Source organism: Epinephelus moara, chromosome 20, assembly GCF_006386435.1.
Source record: "Epinephelus moara isolate mb chromosome 20, YSFRI_EMoa_1.0, whole genome shotgun sequence".
Taxonomy (NCBI): Eukaryota; Metazoa; Chordata; class Actinopteri; order Perciformes; family Serranidae; genus Epinephelus; species Epinephelus moara.
The window spans coordinates 39,207,202-39,217,323 of record NC_065525.1 but is presented as its reverse complement, the minus strand read 5'-3'; positions in this window follow the sequence as shown (position 1 = coordinate 39,217,323).

The window sequence follows — 10,122 nt, the reverse complement described above, 5'->3', positions numbered from 1 at the left end:
GAGCTCTGCAGCCAGCTGGTCATTTCTGCTGAAGGCTCGAGTCTCCAGGAAACATTAGCTGCTGCTAGCATACCACACCATGACCTAACTCCCAACTGTCAGAGGGAGAGATGCATTGTGGGTTATGTTGGCAGCAAGTTTGGATGAGGAAAAAGATTTAAAGTAAGTCCAGTATGAGTCCAACAGGAACCTGAGTATACTGATTAGGCTTTCACTTCCCACAATGCAATCCCTAGAGTAGAGATTTAAGTTTTTTGCATTCAACTTCGCATTAAAAACATGTGCAAAACAAAACTTACCAACCCGGTCTTATCCCGAAGTCGTCAAATACCAGCGCTTGGTTGGTGACTTTCAGCGTCTGCCACCGATGAAAAAAGATGTCCTGTCACATCAGCATGAATCGTGGCTGGTTGCCGTTATTGTTAAACAGCGCTTGGCAGCATTGGAGGGAAATGTGGCTGGACAACAGCGTAAATTAAGTGGCCAGAAGTCCAAGTCCATGGGCAGGAGGGGTGGTGGATAGGTCCAACAACCACGACTTTCACCCGGGAGGCAGGTGTTCTCTTCCCGAAATATTGTAAAGCCAGACTCTGTTTTTTTTTTTCTAAACCTAACCACGTGAGTGTGTTGTCGAAGGAAAGAAAATGTCAGTCCGCAGTTGTACCGATGTAGTGCTTTTATTTTGAAAGAGACTGTATGCAAACTGTACATTTCCTGTGAAAACTGAGTGTATTTTGAAAACAGACAATGCATGTAACAGGCTGAACTTGACACGGCGTCCCAGAACGTCAACAACCAACACACCCAGGGTACCTTTCACATTATATCTCGACATGGAAAGTCCATGACCAAACGCTGATATGTGACGAGGTTGGAGTGAGAATGTGATGAACTTACAAGCAGCTGAATGGGAAACCTGTGTGTCAAAACTGAGAAAAGGCCTTTTCATCTGAATAAAATATAATCCGCTCTCTAAGAGCAACAATGTCTCCTAGAAATTATGTTTCTATGTTGTTAAATTAATGTTTGTCCAATTATGCTGCAAGTGTGTGACACCAGAGTCCCGTCTGTGGTTTAGGAAAAACAAATACTTCAGCGTAAGGTTTGAGAAAAATTGGTATTTTGGTTAAAACATTGTGTCTCATGCTTCAAGCCGCTGCTGACTTTTCTGTGTCTATCCTCTGGTTATGTTTGTGCACTCACAGCACTTTAGGTTACAGTCAGGGAAAGATCAGTCGAGAGTCAAAATGTCGAGACATTTAAATTGACATTTTAATTAACATTGAAACACAGCCATTACCTTTCTGTAACCTTGCATTGTTTTTGTTATGCTGGGGAGAAATGTGCCCTGTCAGATGTTTTGTCTCATGCCCTCAGTCAGATCGTGCCCTCAGACACACCTCTGCTCTTCATTGTTGTAATCAGGTGAACCCCAAACCACAGGAACAGTAATCAAAAGTAAACCTGGGAGAGACTTTATTTAGATTTTTCCATTCAGAGGAAAAGTTACAGCTGATGTCTCCCACTCTGAACCCTCCCTCCCCATTCCCACCTCCCCTCCCTTGCAGAGTCAACATACAAGAGCACACTGACGCTGTCACAGGAGTGTGTTTTTCAGCTCCACTCTGCCTAACCCCACTGATTGAGATTTTCTGGCTGCAGCAGCTGACAGGGACAACAGCAATGTGTTGTTCTCTCTCTTCCATGTCATCAGGATGTTGTGCATGCTTGCTAAACCAGCTCCTGAACATCTCGTGTCAAATACAAAGCTTACTTCACTTTGTTTTGTGTCCACTGCAAGATTTTTTTTGTTGTACCTTCATCTAGATAATCTCTGAGTCCAGGAATGTTTCTAGAATCAGGTGTTATTTACTCAAGTCTACTGTATTCTCTGTTTTTGGAACAGTCATCGTGAAACAAATAGGGTTTGAGCTGTGCACTGTAGATGGAGAAGACAACAGTAGTAAAAGTTGTTGTATCCTTCCTCCACATCACCACACACTGCTCTATTTTCTGCTCCTGTGGGTGTAGAGATCTCACTGTACATGCTTAAAGCTGTATTCTACTGACATAGTATTGAGTACAGTAATGAATAGATGCTGCACGGCTGAATTGGATCAACCTAAATGTTCCATATGTGATTCCCTCCAACATGTGAATGACTCGTTTCCTCACGCCTCCACAGAAAAAAGCAGCTTCATTCACCATCAAGAAAACAGCAAACAGGGTAAACACAAATATCAGCAGGAGCCAGACGTTAAATGAAACAAACTATAGCTGAGCTTCAGTTAATGAGTTCAGTTCTTTTCAGACCAGCAATGCCTCGTGGACATGCAGTAAAATAAAAATACATTGCAGTTTAAACAGACCTGCGGGAGAGCTGCAGGATAAAATCCACAAATATTCATGAGTGGGCCAAACATGTGGAATTTCAGCAGTTTTAATTTGGTCTGTTGTGCTGCAGGAAAAGATCTGCTGGAGGATTTGCTGTTCAAATGTCATCAATATTTTATATCTTTAGCAATTTTCTCGAAGCAGGCTTTTGCATTTCAGGAAATAGGATGAAAACATCAGGAACAAAAGAAAACATCAGAAATGTCTGAGTTATTCAACCAGTCAACAAACAAACAAACAAAGAGATATGTTAATGCTATTTAAATGTACTAATCACACAAAGTAAAATAATTAATCCTGCCATCCAGCATCATTAGAAATATGCCTAAATTGTATTATTAATGCACTAGTCCATACCCATTGGTAGCTTTGTCACCTTCTACCTATGCCAATCCTCAATGCCTATGTGCAGTTTCACATAGATTGACCACGTCAGTGAGTAGAAAAACGTGGGACAGACACAATGACTGACTGACAGTTTCTGTGATTATGTACAGCATACCATACCATGACTTAGTCATACCAAAAATTAGGAAAAAACCCCAAAACATTGGTCCACAGGGGGAGCCACAGCGATCGGTCGCATTTTAGCCATTTTGAAGCATTTTTCTGTTGTTATAGCGCCACCCAGTTGCCAATTAGAGTTAAATTTCTCCAGTCACCTTGAGGCGTCCTGTTCTACATATCTACCAAGTTTAGTAAAAATCCATATGGCGGTTAGGCCTAGATAAGAAATGAGCTCTCTAGCGCCCCCATTTTGTTTGATGGGGTCAATAATGGAGGGGTCCCCTCAGATTATGTGTGGTCATATGCCTACAAAGTTGCGTGGTGATGGGTGAAACCCTTGAGATGTTATACACCTTTATGTGATGAGCCACGCCCTCCGCAATATTCATTGCCTTATAGAAGCTCAGTTTTAGTAAGTTTTCCAACTTTTGCCAAGAGGGAACTTTAGATATTGGTCCCTAGATTATGTTCACCCAGTTTCATGCAGATTGCTCAAACTTCCTAGGAAGAGATCCATTTGAAGTGTTTTTCAAAAAATTCAAAATGGCGGAAAATCTATATAAGTCAGTGAGGAGAAAAACGTGGAACAGACACACACACAGACAGAGTTTTTGTAATTTTATAGTATAGTATAGTATAGTATAGTATAGTATAGTATATATAGTATATAGTATAGATTACCTCGGAAAATTATATTTGGCCTTATTTAAAGATTCAGTGTGTAAGATTTAGGGGGATTTAGTGGCGGAGGAGGATTGCAGATACAACCAGCTGAAACTTCTCCTGGTTAGAATTCCTTCAGTGTTCATAGTTCAAGAGGTTTTTACCTTGAGCTGAATTATCCACAGAGGTCTCTTCTTCTCTGAAGCAAAGGAAACAGGTGATTTAAACTTGTACAAACAGTGAATAAAGAAGTTTCATGCTTTAAAAAATAGTGTTTTTCCTACGCTGTTTGGTATGTATGAGGTGGGCTGCTCACCCAACAACTGCTAACCTGCGCTCACCTTTTTTCTTTGATAACTTAACTAAAAAAATGGTGTTTTTCCTGACACAAAAATGAGCACAAATGTAACTACCTAGAGCCAGTGTTTGGTTTATCCATCCTGGGCTATTGTAGGAACATGGCAGTACATCATGGCAATCTCTGCAGACAAGGACCTGAACGGCTCATTTTAAGGTAACAAAAACATGATTGACATTATATAATGATTCTTATTCTTATTCTTCTAACCATAAAACAAAAATAGAAAATAAAAAAAATAGAGCACTAAATATATTAAACTGTGACCATGGACTAATGACTAAGAACAGATCTGGACCCCTTGGATGGACCAGCTGGGAACCACTGCTGTAAAGCCTCTAAATTAGAAGCTCAGGAAGCAGCGGCTCACAGGTTTATGTTCCTGTACAGAGCAAGTATGTAGTGTGGACCGGCAGCTGGAGAGGTGCCAGTTTGCATCCTGCTGAGTTGCCCTTAAGCACAGCAACAAACCTCCAACATGCTCCAGGGATGCTGTATGATGGCTGACCTATCTAAACCACTCTGAGAATGCATGTGTGCGTGTGAAAAGTTAAAGAAGAGTTACATTTTAATTGCCTTGTGTAAAATTGAATTGTGTGGACTGACAAAGAATCTTTCTTTTCTAGCTCACTGCAGTTTGGCTGCTTTGAATGCTGGTGTGGGCAAGCTTTAATATTGCTGTGAGCACATGTTAACAAATAAAGGTGTTTCAACATGTTTATTTAAAGTCCTCAAAAGAAACTATGGCCTTGAAAATATTCAGAAGGAAAGAACAGACAATAAACACATCTGGAATAGACGAACTGAATAGAAAGAGAAGGTGAGTAGAAAGGGTCAAAATTACAAACAACAGAAATATTTTGTAGAAGCTGATGTTAGCAAGTGAAGAAGTGAAGAAGTGAAAAGTTGATTTGAAATACCAACATTTACACCTTTACAACCATCATGGGAGAAACTTGTATGCTTTTAATCACAGACAGTTCACCCCTCAAGGCTTTTACTTTCATCAAGGGTCAGTTGGAGCTCCACACCCTGCTCCAATAAAACAGACTGTTTGCGGTTCATTAACATAACACTGAGTGGGTGTGAGTGTTCCTGACGTTAGTGTCCATATCTATCAGAGCATTGTCTCAGTGGGACAATAGGTTCTGAACTGAACTTTAGCTTATACCACTTTTTTAAGATGTAAAATAATGTCATCATGTCACACAAAACTTTGTCAGATGTTCATATTAAAGGTGGTCAAAGTAAAAAGGAGTAAAAATATAGGCTATACAGCTATTTTCCTGTTCTGTTCTACATTAATATACTATAGCCATTTTTACCAGCTCAAGAAAAATACATTAAAGTGAGTAATTCATTTACAGTGTGTGTGTGTGTGTGTGTGTGTGTGTGTGTGTGTGTGTGTGTGTGTGTGGGGCACTTTTGTTATGTTGATTTTTATATTGTATTTGTGTTCTAACACTGTGAATTCTTTGCTATAACGTTTATCATTGTTGCTGTTATTGTTATTATTAGCTGACAAGGCCAGTGTCAGTCGTGGAGTTGATGCAGAAGGACAGGATAATGCCAGTCATAGGAGTGAGGAGGAGGAAGAGACAGATAAGGAGGGACAGGAGGAGGAGCAGATGGAAGAGGAGGTGGAGGAGGAGAAGGAGGAAAGTGGTGCAGGAAAACAGTGCCAGGTACAGGTGCAGTGTGCAGGACTGGGTTGGCAATAGGTCTTTGCATAGAATTATATTATATTCAATACACTCTACTGACTGACTAATCTGTGTGTTGTGTTTAATATCATTAGATTGTTTTTATCCTGCAAATAAAGTATCTGTGTTAAAATTACGGTTCCACTTGCGTCTGTCGTGCGATCAGAAAAAAGGCCTCTCCAAATCAAACTCCCGGGCTGAATTTCAACCCCAGCCCGCCCCTGGCCCCTGCAACATCATTCTGGATCCTGTGTGTGATTACAGACTGCATCCTGGCATTACATAATGAAAAGGGGCACGATGGGCACGACGTGAAATTCAACAGTGTCGGCCTCTACTGCAACAGCTGCTTGTTTTAAACAATAACATCAGCATAACATGACAGTAACAACCATTTACTGTCTCTGTTATATGACAGCTGATCTCGTCCTCTGCTCAGAGGGTAAGGACTTCATTGTTTTCAATTTGTGGCCGCTGTTGTTCGTCTTTGAGTTAGCTGCTAACTGCAACCACCTACTCTTTAAATCTCCCACGGTTGGTCACACACATGATCCGTCATGAAAACACTACACCTGTGCAGCCCATGATCCCGTCCTGCTGACTGTCCCATTTATACAGACATCATTTTGGCATTGTTACTACCTATACTTTATACACAGAACGGCGAGGTGGCATTATGGTTTGATATTCCCACTTTGAAGAGACAGTGTAAAAGGGGCTACTTAGATGTGGGAGACCCAGAAACACTGACCAATCAGAGCAGATTATTTTGTTTTTTTTGTTTGTTTGTTTTATTCAGGAGGGGTTCTGAAAGAGACAGGTGCTAAAACAAAGAATCCCAGACAGAGGGTGAATACAGGTGTTCCAACACAAACACACTGACAAAAACAAAGTGTTGTTTGACATAAACATGTTCTAGAAATACCCAAAATAAAAGTGTGAACTTGAAAGAGCATAATAGGTCCTCTTGAATTAACATCATTGTTGGTAAAATCCACCCTGAGACTGAGACTCACCTCACATTTTACTTTTTTTTTTTTTTTACTAAGTTTTTCTAAGCTTGGCATAAAAGTTTGAAAATGTTTAAGTTACACTCGGACAGCCTCGAGTGGTCTGAGACATTTCTGTCCTCCTCTGATCACACCCTTAATTTTTTTTTTGCCATTACAACATTTGAAAGTTTCAACCAGAGCAGAGGAAATCCATTATCTGTCCCCTCAAAACTTGGTAGCTACAGAACAGAGCGTCTGGTTCCACCTGCATGTGGTCAGATTAAAGTGACACATTGACTCACTGACAGAGGGAAGGCTGAATGTCTGTTGGAGAAAGTGTTTTTTTAAATGAGTGCTTCTGTTACGTCTGGGTGCCCTGACGGATGTGGAGTGTGTATACGGCGCGAGGCTGTGGGATGTAGATAAGCCCAGGGTGCTTCTTCCTCAGGACACCGTCGCTCCACAGACAGGCCACCCAGAGCGCCACCAGGAAAAGAGCTGCAGAGAAACTATCCACCACAGAAATACAACTTTACTTCAGACTTTGTACACCTGCTGGAGTGCAGAGTCACCATGCAGCTTTAAATATGAATCAAAAAGTTAGATGCATTCAGAATGTTCCAGAGATACAGTATAACATCATCAGGGCAGCCGGTGCGCCTGTTCCAGCGTACCTGTAGAGCATGAAGAGGCCGTTGCCGTCGGGAACCATGCCCCGCCTCCTCTGGTGCATCACTGTGGCAGTCATGGCGAAGAAGGTGAAGATGAAGAGGATGAAGGTCTGTCCCTCGGTGATCAGGTACCTGATGTGAGAAACAAGGAGGATTGGACTAATTTTGTTCCAAAGTTGTATAATTGCCTAGAGTTGGTTCGTGTTCTCACGGCAGCATTTACAAGCGGACCAGATCAAATGCCTTGTGTGAGAAAGCTGCTCTTGATTGGTCAGAATTTCCATGTGGGAAAAATCCAGGAAGTAAAGCAAACGTTGAAGAAGAGTATACTTGCAAGATAAATGTGACACTTTCTAATGTCACAATGGAGGGACAACTACGCAGGTTGATTTTAGCGCTGCTCATCGTGGACTATATTGCTGTCATTGTTCATTTTAGTCAAACCATACAGTTTGAAAACGAGGCGCGGCTCCAACTAGAAAACAATGTTTTGATGCATGTTTAACCCAAACAATGTGTCATGTGACTGCAGTTGGTTCAGATCCAGGTCGGAACACTTCCTCACCACAAACAAACCGCACCAGAGTTCGTTTGTAACCGGACCAAGTCCGCCTCTTCAAGTAGGTCTCTGTCTGGTTGTTTTGGTGCACAGCTGAGTGTGATTACTGTGTTCACACCTGCCCAAACAAACCTCACGTAGGATACAACTTAACTTGAGTTCGATTGAACCGAACCAAACAGGGCAGGTGTGAATGCACCCTCAGAGTAATAATGGTTTCATGTTTCAGGTGTTCACCAGAACCCTGTGTTGGTTCTCTTGTTGCAGGACTTCCTTGAATGCACCAAGAAACATTTTCAAAAGTGTCCATCATTTTCTTCCAGCTGGTTTTCTGTCTTTTGAGCTTTGACTAAAGCTGTTTCAATCCCCTCTTCTTCTTCTTCTTCTTCTTCTTCTGTGGTGCTTTAATGGCTCCAGCTGGAGAATTAGCTCCACCAGACTGGTACTAAGGCAACCAGCCTACCCACAGACTTCGACTGGCACCTGTTTGCCTACAGACAGGGCATATCTACAGAAGACGCCATCGCCATAGCTCTCCACTCAGCACTCAGCCATCTGGAACACAGTGGGAGCTATGTGAGAATGCTCTCTGCTCTGCATTCAACACAATCATTTCAGAAGCGCAGCACAGACCCTCTCCCGCTTATAGATGGTGACCATGTGGAAAGGGTTGCAAGCTTTAAATATCTGGGTATCCACATCACTGATAACCTCACCTGGTCTGTTAACACCTCAGCTGCTGTCAGAAAAGCTCAGCAACACTTGCACTTCCTGAGGCTATTGAAAAGAAACTATCTGAATGAACAGCTGCTGGTAACATTTTGTCGTGCTTCCATTAAAAGATCGTGGTGTACTGCATTACAGTACGCTGGCTGTACAGCAGCAGACAAAAAGGCTCTGCAGAGGGTAATAAACACAGCCCAAAAAATTATCGGCCGTCCTCTCCCTTCCCTGGAAGTGGATGCTGCCCTCTGGAAAGTGCTACAGATCATTCAGAACACGGACAAACACAGTCAAACACAGCTTTCTCCCCACAGCAACAAGGACAACAAATTCAAACACAAAGGATGAACACACTTACTATGTGTACTTTTTTACATAGTACACTTATTTATTGTTTATTATATATTAAGGTGAGGATTGGATGGTTATTATACTAATAGTCACTCAACAGGAGAGGATGGAAATGAGCATTCATTCATGTTTTATTTTGATAAATTTCTGAAAACGCCTCATGGTGAAATTAGATTTTTTTTAAAGATATTGTAAAGAATATTTCAAAAAATACAAAAAACAAGGAAGGTGAAAGCCTATAGCTGCCTAAAAAATATATATATATATATATATGTTTCTAAGACTTTAAAGTTTTAGAAACTACACTTAGCAGTGATGTGAGGGATAAACTGTTTGTATTCAAAGGACAAAACTACTTAAAAAAAAACAGACATGATTCTTGAACGCTGCTTTCATCTCTAAGTGCTGTCTTCATTGAGTAAAGTAATTAGTCAGCAACACCTGAGAACTACCTGATCAATTATTACTAACAACTGGAGGCACTGACACACACACACACACACACACACACACACACACAGCCTCAGGTGTATTGTTAATCAGACACTAGCTACAGTTTCAGTTCAACTGTTATCTGTCAGACTACAACACAGCAACACAATGTAAAAACCCACCACAGGGCCCACAGGCTGACCTAACACACCTAATATCAACACACTTGTGAAGGAGTGAGTTAAACTGTGAGGAGCCTACGTCATGTGAAATGCTGCATCCAAGGCTTTTCACCTGACCAGAATACAGTTCTCTTCATATTTAAAGATATCACACACTGTTCAAAATATTGTTAATCGGCAGTTGTGTCAGACTGATATCTTCTCCAGTATTAGTGGAACCCTGCTGCTGAGGCACTGCCAAAACATTTGATTTGTAAATGTTCTGTAAGGCAGGGAATGACTAACCCTGCTTCTTCAATAGCTTCCTCTTTAGTATGGTGTGGTTATGCACATGTGAGTAGTCGACTCACTTAACGTGGAAAAACAGATATATTATTGAAATTGCACTTATTTTTCTTTAGATATCTCAGGCTGTTTATCATCATTTTGTAAAAGGAAGGATGAATGTTTTCAGAATGTACACTTTACACTTTTGGAGGTGTTGTTTATAGGTTAGGGTTCTACAATGACTTTACAGATCCGGCCCACTTGAGATCACATTGGGCTGTGTGTTGCCCATGAACTAAAAGGAGTGTGACATCCTGCAG